Here is a 16,029-nt window from a genome sequence, read left to right as displayed (position 1 = left end):
TAATTTCTCAAATAAAATAAGACTTTGTTTCTCAATTTCGTTTTTAATAGGGATATTGTTAGTACTTATTTGCGTGGGGGCAGATTTAACATCACCTGTAATTATCCTCATAGCTTGATTCTGGACCATTTCTATTTCATTAGGTTGTGTAGATATAAGAACTGCACTGCCATACATTAAAACTGGTTTCACATAAGTCTTACAATATGTTGTATTCAGTGTATGTACTGAACAACCCCATTTACTTCCAGCTAGTCTTTTCATCACTGTCAGCGTATTTTGCACTTTCTTTAACATTTTCAATATGCTTCTTCCATGTAAGTTTTGAGTGCACTGTCACACCGAGGTAAATGTAAACTTCTGTTTCTTCTATGGATTTATTATTAAATGTGAGTAAGACTCTGGGTCTAGTGTGACAAAGAGTATTTGGTTTTAGACAAGTTGATTTCCACCTCATTCTCAAAGCACCAGTCTTGTAATTTCAGTAGGGCTTTGTTCATTTCTGTTGATAGATGCATATGTTTCTTTTGTGGTGCCGATGTCCACATTATGAGAACATCGGCATACAGTGCACATTTAACATTTTTTGTTTTGTTTAACTCAGATGGTAAATCATTGATGAAAATATTAAAAAGTGTAGGGCTAGATATTGCCCCTTGTGGAAAGCCTTTGTGAGTTTGTCTATATTTTGATAGGTATTCATTGAATTTTGTTGCACAAAATCTTTGATTACCAGTACAAAAATTGTAGAGCCAGTGTAGCATTTTATTATGTATTCCAATAGTTTGAGTCGAGGTACAGAATCATAAGCACTTTTGAAATCGACATAAACAGTCAACATTGTTTGTTGCTTGTCCAAACAGTCTTTAATTTCTTGGCTAATCCTACTCATTTGTTGTGAAGTTGACTGATATTTCCTAAATACTGCCTGTTCTTTGGCTATTATGTTTTCAGTTTCCAAATATCAGATGAGACGATTGCAAATCATTCTTTCCATTACTTTAGCTAGTGTACTGGTAAGTGATATAGGTCGGAAGCTTTCAATTTGATTTTGGTGATTTGTTTTAAGAATAGGGACAATAATAGCTTTTTTCCACATTATTGGTATTAGGGATGTATTCTATATTAAGTTGAAGATGTCTAAGCATTTCCTAAGAGTGACTGTGCGAAAATGTTTAATCATTTCTACAGATATTTTATCTGGACCTGGACTCTTCTCGGACTGTAATTGAGCAATGGCTTTTTGAAGCTCATTCATATTAAATATGGTGTCTAATGTATAATTTGTTTTACTTTTGAATTCATCCCTAACATTCCTCTTAAGGAACTTCTTGTTATTTGATCTTGACTTGGAGGAGGAAGCAAAAAGTTTATTAAAAGCGTCTGCTATGTCTTTATCATCTATTAAAGTTTTCTCTTTGTGTATAATAGGTTGTTTTTTATGTTTTTCTTTTTATTATTTAATGAAGCAATGAAATTGTGTACTTTTCCACTATCTGTAATGAATGCTATACAAAAATGTTTCAAAACACTGTTTTTTTTTCTGCATACATTATTTCTTTCCTAAGATTTGTTGCTGCAATTTGTAATTTTCCAGATTTCTGTCCGACTGCATTCAAAATCGCGGAATTCAGTCTTTTCGGCCCGGACCTTCTTCTTCACTATAAAATCACGGACTGTCCGCGAAATCCGTGGCATGTGGCAACCCTGCAGTCGCAGCCCAGTATTGGTAATCCGATGCCACAAAGCAGTGATATAAAATATTACTAAATATAAGCATTTAACCCACCGTTCACTCACTCAAGTTAAGAATGAATATGCTGAAACTGTCTGCTTTCCTGTTCCAAATATTTGTCGAATCTGCTTTAAAAGTGACGCATCATTTGCTGCACTTCTCATGGAGACAGTGTTTTTCAAGATGCGGTTTTTCAGCTCTTTCAGATTATTTTTCCACATTTAGACTTCTCTAGAGATCACATTCATAAGGGCTCAGTTTAGTATCGACCAAAAAATAATCCACAAACCCTGCAAAAACTAAAAAATAATTGTATTCGGAATCAGTGATGATTTCAAGAGGTGGCTGGGGAAGGACATCCTCCCCTGGATTCCACGATGTTCCCACTCGAGATTTCAGAAATATTAAAAGTAGAAAAAAATAATTTATAGAGTATTATATTTCAATTTGATATGACTTTACAGTAACTGAAACAAATTATTGTGTTATGTAGATTGTCAGATAGTTGTTTCCTTAAAGGTTGGTGTGCCACATTTAAACCATCTCAATCTCCAGTCTTGTTTATTACAGTTAAGAAGTCAGTGCTGTGTTTTTATTAGCGTGATTTCCAGTCTTAGTTTTGTTTAGCAAATATAATAATTTTGTTTACTGAAATAGTTGTAGCACATAAAGTAAATATAAATATTTCAGTGTATGATGGCAAAATAAGAGACATTCTTTACTTTTCTTAAAATGAAAAGATGTACCAAATTGAGAAGTCAATGGAAAGAGGACCTGTTGAATTTAATGAAGTTAATTCTCAATTGACTGTAAGTGAAAGCGAAATCTGTGAACTGGTAAAATTCATCTAGTGCTGTTGGGCAAGTCAATGAATAAAACGGTTGGAGTGAAATCAAAGTATAAAGAATGATGGGAAAAATAAATATCATTTGTTGTATTTCGATTCTGCTCGGGATGGTACATTTTGCAAACTGTGTGAAATGCATTTAAAACTGACTTTGAAGTTCTTGTATCAAAGCTCTTCAAAACTTTACTGTAAGATGCATTCGTCTAATTTAATTGGCCAGTTATTACTATTGTAGGACTACTAAATTTTGGCTGTTTATGTAAAAGGATACTTAACACCGGCTTTATGGGATAATTTTACACAGAAGGATAGTTCATATTCACCATGTTATACGTAACAATATTCACATTTTTAAGTTAATGGGTACCAATGTCAACATTTAGTAGTATTTAAAACAAATGAAAGCTCTATTTCTTTAATTGACCACATTTTTCTCTGTTCCCTTTCACATAGACTACCTACCGTCAGTTGGGGTGACTTTGTCTCATGTCACGGAAAAATATAAGTGGCGCAATCTCACATTTGTTCCAATGAAACAGGTTACTAATGTCTGATTCTGATATATGACAGAACAGTTTCAGTATGGAAATTTCAGACTGGACTTTGTAGTTCCACAGTTGGTTGTACTGGAGCTATTGCGTTGTTTACATTTTTCTTGTGCAGCAAACTTTCTATTGCAACAGGTGTCTCAACTTACTTCAGTAAGCTGGTAAGTATTTGTTTTTATTCTTTACTATATCTACTTGATTTTTTATTTTATTGGGTTATTTTACGACGTTGTAGCAACATCTGAATGAAATGGTGGTAATGCCGGTGAAATGAGTCCGGGGTCCAGCACCGAAAGTTACCTAGCATTTGCTTGTATTGGATTGAGGGAAAACTCCGGAAAAAACCTCAGCCAGGTAACTTGCCCCAACTGGGATTCGAACCCGGGCCACCTGGTTTCGGGGCCAGACACGCTGACCGTTACTCCACAGGTGTGGACTGTCTACTTGAAAATTACAATTATTGAGCCAACACTTTAGGTTACTGTGTTGAGTATAGGGAAATGTGACATTTCTAACAGCGATTTGGAGTGACTTTGTCTCATCAAAGTTTGCTCATGTTTTGCATTGAAAATGAAATTATGTATTTTTGATTTGCATTTATAGCTATACATGAATACTAACAAATACTGGTACTTGCTTTTTTTTCATATAGGTACATATTGATCCATCAGACCACACACGTGTTTGTGTCCTCAGCAGGTAGCCTGCCCTACAATGAAGGAACTCTGAAGAAAGCTGTAGATGTGTCTTAATGAAGTGATTAAGGCAAAGAAAAGCAGCCATAAAGTATGGAATTCCTATTACCACTCTGGAGAACATACTGAAAAAAAAAAAAAAAAAAAAAAAACAGGCACACAAAAACACTGGGGCAGGGGGGGGGGGGCAAAAGATTTTCAACAATAGGCAGGAACAATCATTTGTTGACCATCTTATCAAGTTATCAGAGTTTGGGTTTCTTGTGGATGAAACTGATTTTAAAATATCTGTGCGATAATATCTGCCAGGCAAAGGTGTAAGTGTGCCTAAATTCAAGGATAATACACCAGCCTCTGATTGGATCAAAAGTTTTCTCTGTGATCACCCTGAATTAATGGCGAGATTTGCGCAAAATATTAACAAAGTAAGAGCTGGCATCTCAGCAATATGAATGGGAGAGCATTTTGAGGAAAGTTGACCCTCTGAGACCTGCATTGGTGAAGAGGAACAACTAGGCTATTTTTCAGTCCTAGAGTTGAATGATTACTACTGCAAATAATTCCTGTATTATTGTTTATTTTCCAGTTTTTTGTGTCTGCTTTTGTACTCCTCAAATTACTTAAAAAATATGAAAACAGATGGAAATTTTCCTGGAATTGATTTATATCCTTCACCTACTGAAGTTATTATTGTTTATTGAGATTCATTGTTGTATGATAATGTAGGGATGACATTGTCTATTTCCTGTAAAGGCTTATTGAATGGTTTTCGAGATTCTAGACAGTCACCCCAGGCCGAGGTGAGATTGTCCCATTTCTTTGGAAAAAATATGTGGACTTGGAAATTTCAATATCTTTGCAAATTGGGTTTATATTACTCATTAGTCACTAAACAGTTTGAGAATAATATTCGAGAAATTTACAAAAATACTTTTCACACAATAAAAATGTTTTAAAGGGAAAAAGGTGCTGAAAATGAGACAAAGTCACCCCAGTTGAAGGTACCTCTGCTGTTACGTAAGATCTGAATTATTGTTTCTTTTGGTGTCAGACTCATCTCCCCCCATTATAGTAGAAGGGCAAGGTCTGAACTCAACACTGATTTGGGATAATACTGCTTCCAGTTCTCAACAATAACTACAATCAGACATCCGTCACTTTTTAAACAGGTTCGACAAATATTTGGAACAAGATTGCAGGCAGTTTCAGGATTTCCTTTCTTAACTTCAGTCAGTAAATGATGTTTTAACTGTTTATATTTAATAATATTTTAGATTAATAATTTGTGGTAGGTATAGCACTGCATTTCACCAGTAGCACACTCCCTGCTTAACATTTCGTCTTAGACCTGGATTGCCGCATTGCAGTTTCACTACAATCTCTTCACCCAATACATTATTACATTCACTTCTTTTCCATACTTTATTCTTTTTTAATATATCATGAACTCACGTGACTGGTCAGAAATGAAATGAGGAATAATGAAAAAATAAGATGTGTTATTTATTTACCGGTACTTATTTACTTCTTTATTTTTTTACTTATTAGCTATTTATTTCTTCATTTGTTATGTATTTATTATTTATTTATTTGATCTGGCATGGTTAAGATCACAGCAAACATCACACACAAGCAGTGATAGTAAATAATTCAATTCCAAGAGGATCACAAGGGAAGACTAAAGAGCACAGCTCAAATACAAATAAGAATAAGGAGGAAATAATAGTGCTTTTCCTTTTCTGGAGGAGGGCCAGTAGGCTTATTGTGGGATGACTTCTGATCACTCCTCTAGCACTATAAGGCGCGATTCAGCCACAGCATGCAGACCATACCCCCCTCTCTGCGGCCTCCTCAGATCGATGGCAGCTGGTGTTTGAATCTGTTGCATCCTTAACCAGAAGGCCATACCACCGACCATTCCACGACTCACCAAGGGGCCATCTTAGGGAGCAACATTCCCCCACTCACCCGCAGTTCGCTTATTGAAGCCCCTGTGGCTTCTCTGGGATATGCATTTCTTGCAGACAGATGCCACCTGGAACCACGTCCGTCATGTCCTCTTGGTCAACCTGTAAATGAAATGCTACTAATGAAGGCGAAATGAGTCCGAGGCCCAACGTCGAAAGTTACCCAGCAATTTTGCTTCAAGTGGTTGAGGGAAAACCTCCGAATAAATTCCAACTAGGTAACTTGTCCCAATAAGGATTTGAAACCTGGCCTGCTCATTTGACAGTCAGGCAGGCTAACCATTACTGCACAGCAGGGGACTAAAAATAACAGTGATGATAATAATACATTACACGTTAAGAGTAAAATTTATAATGTGACAGTCCGTTATTATATTTACTATTATTGCTTAATCCTAAGTTAAGCATCGCAGCAAGTGCTTAGCAAGCAATTCCATGGAGAAGGATATGGTTCTTTAATTTACATTTCATTCTCCATTGTTCTATATACACTTTTAACACATATAATCACTGATTGACTTTGTATCTTCTTTACTGTGTTAACATAGGAAATTACTTGGCTGCCTGGTTTCGAAGTGGTATTCAACAGCAACAGCAATGGCAAGGGAAGCTTTTAATAGGAAAAGGATCATCTTCTGCGGACCTCTGGAAAAAGAACTAGGGAAGGAACTAGTGAAGCGCTTTGTGTGGAGTGTGGCATTGCATGGGGCAGAAACATGAACATTACGACGAAATGAGGAGAAGCATTTGAAATGTGGATATGGAGAAGAATGGAGCTTGTGAAGTGGACTGACAGAATAAGAAATGAAACTGTGTTGGAAAGAGTGGGTGAAGAAAGGATGATACTGAAACTGATCAGGAAGAGGAAAAGGAACTGGTTGGGTCACTGGCTAAGAAGGAACTGACTACTGAAGGATGCACTGGAAGGAATGGTGAACAGGAGAAGAAAGTATCAGATGATAGGCAACATTAAGATATGTGGATCATATGCGAAGACAAAGAGGAAGGCAGAAAATAGAAAAGATTGGAGAATGCTGGGTTTGCAGTGGAAGACCTGCCCATAAGCAGAACGCTTATGCACATATTCTTCATTGTCTAAGCCCAGTAAGGTCCGGTGCTGCCTTCTGGTTTCCTGTTGTGGTGGGGTGTGTGCGGACCTTCACTAGCTGCACACAATGAAGAATATCACTTGGAAACTACCAGCCAGGTAGTTTCCTCGTATTAACACAGTGAAGAAAATGTAAAGTTAATCAGTGTTTACAGTTTAATTGTGATATTATACAAAGTCAGTGACAGGATTCCAGGGTCCTGGAAGTGATATACTGAAAGATGACAAGCAGAAGAATGTTCTATGCAAAGAAATAGAGAGAAGGTTCTGAGTTCGAGGTAACGAAATGTGAACAAAATGAGATGCTTGATAAGTGAGTGTGGATATTTTAAATAGCAATAAGAGTGAACTGAAAAATCTTTTTCTTTAAGAGGATCCCAAGACAACAATTTTAATGACAGCATTACATAATCGAATTTCCTAATGTTACAAACGAAACTAACGCAGATATTGTGAACACGCTGTAGTCTGTAGAAAAGATTAGTATTCAGGTTCGTGAATAGAGAATCACAATAGTCAAAATGGAACACTACTAACTTTTGAACGAGATTCTTTTTGAGGCCGAGAGGAGAACATTGGAAAAGTGTTTGAGGGAATGAATTATAGAAAATGTTTTCTTACATAGTAGGTCATTTAACTTTGAAAAGTTAAATTTGTGTCTAAATACACTCCTAAATTTGTCACTGTTTTGCTATAAGTAATTGAGGTATTATTTAATTTACATGTTCGATACAGTGGTAGTTGGCACAACATATGGTGAAGTACTAAATAATTCAAGATGGCTGTACTTCAGTGTTACCAACTTTGAACATAAAACACTAATATTAATTCTTTTCAATAAATTGAATAAATTGTCAGTGGAGAGCATTTAAAAATTGTCGATGACCAGAATAAAACAAACTCTGAGAAAAATGAAAACAATTTATGCCACGAAAGATGGTATTATGTGCCTTAAATCAATTTTGAGGAGCAATATAACAATCATGTCTTAAAAGAAATTTATTCTTCTTAAAACTGCATTACATTCATCACTATTATTATTTTCCATTTCTTTTGCTGCACATATTCCTCTTTGATAGATACAGATATGTATGAATAAATATAATTAAATAGTACAATGAGAATTGTGAAATTTTAGTTTTAAGTAACCAGGTAATGAAAATTTAAAAATCATACTTTTCACGACCAATCTCTATACAAAAAGAATTAAACTATAATTTTGTATCATAAGGATTCATTTCGACCAAATAAAAGAAAACTGAAGTATGTAATTATATATATATATATATATATATATATATATATATATATATATATATTTATTTATTTATTTATTTATTTATTACGTTGTTGTATAACATTATGGAATGCTGACAAGGTGATGTATTGAATCAGAATTACACAATTTTAATATTCCGACTTTTGCCTCAGGACTAAGGGAATACTTCAACAAAGGACAGGTTGCATATAACTTTATTTTATTTTTTTATGATACAAATCTTAGTATATAAAAGTGAATGTGGGTATGTATGTATATATGTATGTGTATGTTCTCTATACAAATCTACACGCTTTGAACAATATGTGCCAAAGTTTGCACATTTAACCAGGAGAAAAGCATAGGTTACATTAAAATTGTGCAAATGGATGTTAAATTAATTAAAATTATAAAAATAAAAATAAATAGATCAAATATTCATGTTTAATTAACCCTCAACTGGTATCTATGGGTCAAAATAGACTCATATTGCTTGATATCATAATGTACACTTAAAAAGCGATACCAGTTGAGGGTTAAAATGCAAAATCTTCTACAGTCAATTGTTTTTTATAATTGTCTGTTGTATTCAACATCGACTTTCACGAGGTCATGGAAATTTTAACACGAAATTAAATTACATGTTGTTACACATCATGAAGGCTAAAACTAGATAATTCATGCAGTAAGTATCTTTACGCAGTCCAGGACCGTATTATGAATTCCTCGATGCAGTTTTATAGATAGTGAGCAGACTGTTTTATACAACTGAATCCTAGAATTCTTTGAAACTACAAGGATTGCTACCACATAATTTACTTAATATTGAATAACCAATAGTACTATTGCGAAATATTGACCCACCAAAATTATGAACGAATAAGAATTGGTGTGAAAAACTCATACGAAACGTAATAGAATTGGCAATATTAACTGCAAAAATAAAAGGAGATGTTTTTATTCCATGTATTGCTAGGATACTCATTCAGTTTTAAGTAACTGCAATTTCAATGCCACTAGCATTTGTAATGGCCATATTAAAATGAAGCTCAAGGACAGTCGCTCAAAGTTGCACACATTAACTTAAAAACTGCGTGTTTTTCACATCCTCAACTATATTTTATACAACAAGCAATTCAATGATACTTTTGTCATGTTGCTAATGCAGTATGTGAATGTACATAAGCCCACTGAAAATGACACTGTATTAATTCTCAAAATATTGTTGTTCACGTCCGAAAATGTGTTGCTGCGAAATTATATCTGTATAATCACATTACAAATTTAGTATGTTAAGTGTTGTGGAAATAAAAATCTCTTAATTTCTAAAATACCGGTAGGCCTATACGTTTCTCAGAATATTAGTCTTTATGTGGAAAAATGACTTATTACGAGTTTATATTGTATCTGTATTCTGTATATAAAATTACAATTAATATAATATTTTCTGAATTTATGAGATATAATTTCAAATTATATTTAAAAAAACTGGATATGATATAAGTGGGTGTACAGCTGTCAAAAGAAAAAGTGGCCGCTCTCCTGAAACAAAGTTCCCTTCGGGTATCTTCGCTACAATTCGGAGACACGCGATGTTACATGTTGTTGGACCACGTTGCCTGATATCTACAGTTATAATTAAAGTATTCTGTGTGTTATTCGATAGCGTAATGGTAGCGTTCAGGCCTCTTATTCATGAGGTCCTGCGTTCGACTACAACCTCGTGCTTTTTATGTTCTTTTTTTGTTCTGTTTTTCAGAGAGACAAACTATACATGATGGCTCCTTTCTCTTTTACGATTATTTTAGTAATTAACATCAGGTTCATTAATATATTATGCCATGACTTTATCATTATGATATTGTGGCTGCAAATGGAAAGAAAAAAGATTTTATTCTCAATAAAATATTTTTCGTGGCATAGACAAAACAAATTTACTGGCGTCGGCCTTAAAACATTCAAACAATTAAGCGTTCAAAAAAAAAAAAAAAAACAATTCAATATTTAGTCTATCTTCCTCTTATTTCGATCATCTTGCAGTCGAGTGGGCATGGAATCGACTAGTCTTTGCAAATGGCAACTGTTCTTAGACACGATATTCCAGGCATTCTGAACATACATACATAAGTGTTCTGTCCATGGGCAGGTCTTTCATTGCAAACCCAGCAATCTCCCATCTTTCCTATTTTGTGCCTTCCTCTTAGTCTCCGCATATGATCCACATATCCTAATGTCGTCTATTATTCTTTTCAACCAGAGACCCAACCAATTTCTTTTTCTCTTTCTAATCAGTTTCATCATCATTCTTTCTTCACTCACTTTTTCAAACACAATTTTATTTCTTATTCTGTCTGTCCACTTCACACGCACCGTTCTTCTCCACATCCACATTTCAAATGCTTCAATTCGTTTCTCTTCATTTCGTCGTAATGTCCATGTTCCTTCCCCATACAATGCCACACTCCACACAACGCACTTCACTAGTCTCTTCCTTAGTTCTTTTTCCAGAGGTCCGCAGAAGATCCTTCTTCTTCTATTAAAAGCTTCCTTTGTTCATGTTTGCAGTTTTTCTTGGGTAGGATAGGCCTAAATGCGGTAACATCCCGTTGCTTTCCGCACACCACTATCTCTTTCGCATCTTATTAGATTCCAGGGGGCCCAAGCGTGGAGATGAGGAGAGTGGATTTGACTAATTGGGCCCTCCGGACTTCACCGAAAGTCACGGCAAGGGTTAAATATTAGTTCTATCAGGATGTTTGACCCGATCAGAGACCGGGAAATCCCAATTAGCCTTTGCCTCCCGCATCCTGGACTAGCTTCTACGAATCATCAGAAAATCTTAGAGTGTGATTGGGCCAATTTTTCCGAAAATGTTTCCACACTTTTGCCCTCATAGCTCAGCGGACGAACGTCGGAATTTAGATGTCAACATCTCAGGTTCAATTCCTCGTTACTCCTTTTCATTTTATTGTGGTTCAAGATAGTACAGTATAATGTAATAATACAAAAAGAAAAACTAATACCATTATTATGCAACTGGATTTTTCCAAACCTAATATTAAATTTATGTTATTTATATCGCTGAAGAACGATTACAATATATATAACTTGAATATTATTTATACAGTATCACTAAAGAACGATAACAGAATATAAATAATAAATATCGTTTTATTTAATTAATATAAGATATTATATAATACGTATTTAATTATCTAAATAAAATAACCTATTTTACAAAGAAAGATGCTTATTTGTGTTATAATAATTACTTACATAAAATACAGATTATTTATATTGCGAAAGAACAATAACAATATAAATAACTTGAATATTGTTTTATAATGCTAATGAAGGAAAACAGAATATAAATGATAACTTGAATATTATTTATATCGCTAAAGAACGGTAACAATATAAAAACGTGAATATTATTCATATCGGAATTTCACAGATTTATTACAGATGTATTTAAGAAATTGTAGAAGAATAGTAATTAGTAACTGTGTCCTATTTATTCTTCTTGGAGCCAAATTTGTAACTTTTAAAAGTGTGGTTACTATGTTGAAGTGTATGTGTTGCAACGGATGCTTGATTTGTTATGTATGTGAGTCAGTTATGGGATGCTTGATGTCGTCCCAATGTCGTAATTATAGTTTGTGTTTGTGTGACTATTGTGTATTAATTTATGATGTATGGTATGGAAAGCTGCATATTTGTGTTAAAGAAGTGTTACGTATGTGTGTTGTTAATGTTTTTGTATGTTTCAAATTGATAATTGATATTTGTTTTGCAATCGCAATGCCTAATTTACGGATTGTTTATGTTTTGTTTACATCGCGTAAGCTAATTTAATGTTCTTTTCCATTTCTCTTTATGCTTATGTTTTTTGTGTATAAAACTATAGCCCTAACATACATATGTAAAATAGGGCTAACCCCCATTGGAGATACAATAATAATAATTATTATTCATATCGTTATAAAACGATAACAGAATACAAATGATGACTTGAATTTTATTCATATCTCTAAAGAACGATAACAAAATATAAATAACGTGATATCCATAAAGAACGATAACTGGATATAAATGATAATTTGAATATCATTTACATCGCTAAAGAACGATTAAAAAATAAAATGAAAACTTGAAGAAGGCCCGAACCCACAACCTTTGAATCATTAAACAAGCACTCTACCGCTGGTGTACGAGGCGCAGATATGGAACACTTTCACAGTTCCGGAACTGCTTGTACAAGCACATGCATCGTGTAACATCGCCGCGACCCGAAGTGGACTTTGAAAATATTCGCTGTTCACGAGTGCGGCCACTTTTTTTTTAAGACAACTGTACAGCAGTCAAGAGGTAAAAAATCTTCCAATATAAATTCAATGAGATATATATATATATATATATATATATATATATATATATATATATATATATTGATTTTATGCTGAAACTGATCAGGAAGAGGAGAAGGAATTCTATTTTCGTTGGGTTTTACTTTGTTTATAGTTTGATTTTTCTATTACTTTATTTGTATTTCTGGAGGTGCGGAAGAGAAGGCCTAATGGCCTTAACTACACCAGAATAAATAAATAAATAAATAAATAAATAAATAAATAAAAAAAAAACAAAATAAATATATAAATTTAAAACAACAATTTAACGTCAGGCACATGATGAAATGTTTTCTTTTCGGTGCCTGATTTACAACTGTTTTAAATTGAGTTAACCCTGGCAGGCATTTGGCTAAGAAGTTTATTAATTCATGTAAGTGATATTAAGTAAAGATTCATCTTTATGGCTTAGTGAAGACAATTCGTTTTGGTTTCTATAGTTAGGTTTCCGAGATTTCTGAAAATTTAAAAACCAGTTTAATTAAAAATAGAAGCAGAAAGGAAAACCCGGGAAATGCCGGGTGCTTTTAGCTAGTTTAACATAAATCACAGTTAGGCAACGACAAAAATACACAATGAACAATCAACTGTATTATTTTCTGTGTAACAGCACATTTATTTTATTTTTCTGAAAAACACAAAGTGATATAAAAAGAAAATAACTATTGTTTTGGACAGACATATCATGTTTGCTCCAGCATTTGCATCGGCCAATAATTCTGAAATTAGTCATTTCATTACCAAATTTCCAGACGTCCTCTTCCTTAACCAACCTCTTGATAATGTTCGTGGCATCATAGGATCCTTCGAGACTAAAAGAAAGACAGAATTTGGTTTAACACAGAAATTATCAATGTTAAAAGGGGATCTGTGCATGTTTTATATAAGAAAGTAATTACACATAGCCCCATTTAACAATAACTGAATTACTTTTTATGGAATTATAGTGAACATTATGGTGACAACACTGGACTGGACAATTAATCTTGTAAATATCAGTAGAAAAGGGGGGGGGGGAATTAAAATTAGAATCAAAAATATATTACATTGTACACAGAGTGAAAATTAATACTGCATAAATAACATTGTACCGGTACCTAAAAATATGACATCAGGCTTTGAAACAGAAATGTGGAAAATAAGCCAAACTCTCAGTGCAATCTGTCTCAAGGATCTGGCAAGTTTTGAAGAAAAATACTACACTCACAGAATTCTTTGCTTTTGAAGGTACAGAAATCTAACTATATCATATTTTGTGAATTAATGAATGAATAAATAAATAAATAAATAAATAAATAAATAAATAAATAATGGTACTGATACAAGAAATCTCATTATCAGAGACTTTCACTTTCCTCTGAATTAATGGTGGCCTCTGATGTGCCGTCCAGCTGCAAGTCATTGTGCAAAATGTTAACCCTCATGGCTTGGATGTCACAGAGGTTGGTGTATCTGAGAGACCAACGAAATAAGCCTCACTGGCTTCTTGGAACACCATGATAGCTAATCCCTGGAAGTGAAACTCTGCCATTAAGTCCTATGCAACAGAAAAAACACAACTTGGAAATTATCAATGATGAGATCGTCTAGCATCCTTGTATTTGAATGTGTAGCAATCTATCTGTAGGCATATCATATTTTGTTAAAAAAATAGTGGGTTTTGATATGAGGTGTCTGATCATCAGAGATATTTTCACTTTTCCTAAATTAGCGGTGGGCTCTGTCGTGCACAATGGTAACCCTCATGGCTTGGATGTGGGGAGGTTGGTGTATTCGAAGACCACCCTCCTATGACACACCTTGGGCAATGATTATGTTGATAAATTGGTCTACACAACTCGCTTCATATGGCTGAATGACAAACAGTCAATTAACCACCATTAGACAAAGAAAAATTACTTATGGATTACTTACATTTAGAGAATTATCTTTTCAAGTGTCGTTTATTCCTGTTTGCATTGTCTGGCAGTGGTACTCCATTCTGTCTCAGCCATGTCTACAAAGTTCACATTTTAACATAAATAATGCAACTTAACATCACAGTTCATACTCGGATTCTATAGAAATTATATTTACCATTAAATGATCTCGTCTCCTTTCTACCCACTTCTGGAATGTCTTCATGGCACCATAGTAATCTTGGCCAGTCTTCAGATTGGATGCAAAAAGTTAAATCTGCGTCTATAAGAGAGGCAAGATATTTAGTTTCTAGAGAGAACACATAATAAAAGTTACTACACTATATAGGTATAGTATTGTAGTTACATACCAGGTTCCAGCTTGCACAATGACCAGTCTTCCACCCACAGCAGGTCGATGCATGCATGACTCCTTGAATCTTACCACCAACGATACTGGTTTGCTCCATGAATGTGTTGCAGAGTCTATGAAATATACATAGAATTAATAATGTTATAACATTCGTTCCCTTTATTATCTTGAAAGTCCACACCTGTGGAGTAACGGTCAGCGCGTCTGCCGCGAAACCAGGTGGTCCGGGTTCGAATCCCGGTCGGGACAAGTTACCTGGTTGAGGTTTTTTCCGGGGTTTTCCCTCAACCCAATACGAGCAAATGCTGGGTAACTTTCGGTGCTGGACCCCGGACTCATTTCACCGGCATTATCACCTTCATTTCATTCAGACGCTAAATAACCTAGATGTTGATACAGCGTCGTAAAATAACCCAATAAAAAAAAAATTATCTTAAAATATTGTAACAAAGCCTGCCATTCATAAAAATCCAGACTTCACCCAGAAAAACAATAGACTTTGGACATATTCTCTTAAAATTAATATTCTTACTTTCTCTGAGATTGCCCTCGTTTTTAATTTAAACCACATTTCCTTCAAAATTGTCCTTAATAACGAACGTGATCCTCCAAATGAGTATCTATCGTAGTTTCCTGTTACACGGCCCAGCACCAGCATGGCTGTTACTCTTTTTCCTGAACAGAAATGAAAATAGTACCAGTAGCAATAAATAAGAAGTAATTATAAATGTAAAGTCCACAGTCTTTTGACTTATAAAAATTAATAAAAAAAATGTCACTGCCATAATTTTCTTCATCTCAATTCAGTCTATCATATACAAATCTTGCAATGACTTCCTTGGAAAAATCATCTGATGCTGGTTACAGGTTGTGGATATTTCTTGTTTCTCCCTGGTGTAGACAGTGCATGCCTCTTTTCAGATTTGGTAATAATTATTTCTACTGCATTCTATGAATGCTGTAATAAAAGTATGGAGATTATATTTATTACTTACAAATGGCTTTTAAGGAACCCAGAGGTTCATTGCTGTCCTCACATAAGCCCGCCATTCTTCCCTATCCTGAGCAATATTAATCCAGTCCCTAGCATCATATTCCATCTCCTCAAAATATTATCCTCCCATCTAAATCTCGGCCTCTCCAAAGGTCTTCCGACTAACTCCATATGCAATTATGGACTCACTCATTCGTGCT

General features: G+C 34.4%; 1 long non-coding RNA gene across 6 annotated transcripts in view; it reads right to left on the bottom strand.

Annotated features, from left to right (window-relative positions):
* Positions 1 to 16,029, bottom strand: part of LOC138693972 (uncharacterized) — a 60,540-nt gene that overhangs the window by 30,971 nt on the left and 13,540 nt on the right. For 4 of the 6 annotated variants that reach the window (XR_011330662.1, XR_011330659.1, XR_011330658.1 and 1 more), the window contains exons 4-8: positions 14,834 to 14,948; positions 14,641 to 14,745; positions 14,479 to 14,560; positions 13,306 to 14,074; positions 5,794 to 5,894 (exon numbers count right to left, since the gene is read on the bottom strand). This is a non-coding gene — a long non-coding RNA (uncharacterized lncRNA). The remainder of the gene's footprint in view (positions 1 to 5,793; positions 5,895 to 13,305; positions 14,075 to 14,478; positions 14,561 to 14,640; positions 14,746 to 14,833; positions 14,949 to 16,029) is intronic. The other 2 variants (XR_011330660.1, XR_011330663.1) reach the window with 2 other exon arrangements.

This window comes from Periplaneta americana, unplaced genomic scaffold (genome assembly GCF_040183065.1).
Source record: "Periplaneta americana isolate PAMFEO1 unplaced genomic scaffold, P.americana_PAMFEO1_priV1 scaffold_29, whole genome shotgun sequence".
NCBI classification, from domain to species: domain Eukaryota; kingdom Metazoa; phylum Arthropoda; class Insecta; order Blattodea; family Blattidae; genus Periplaneta; species Periplaneta americana.
This window is presented reverse-complemented; position numbering and strand designations above follow the sequence as displayed.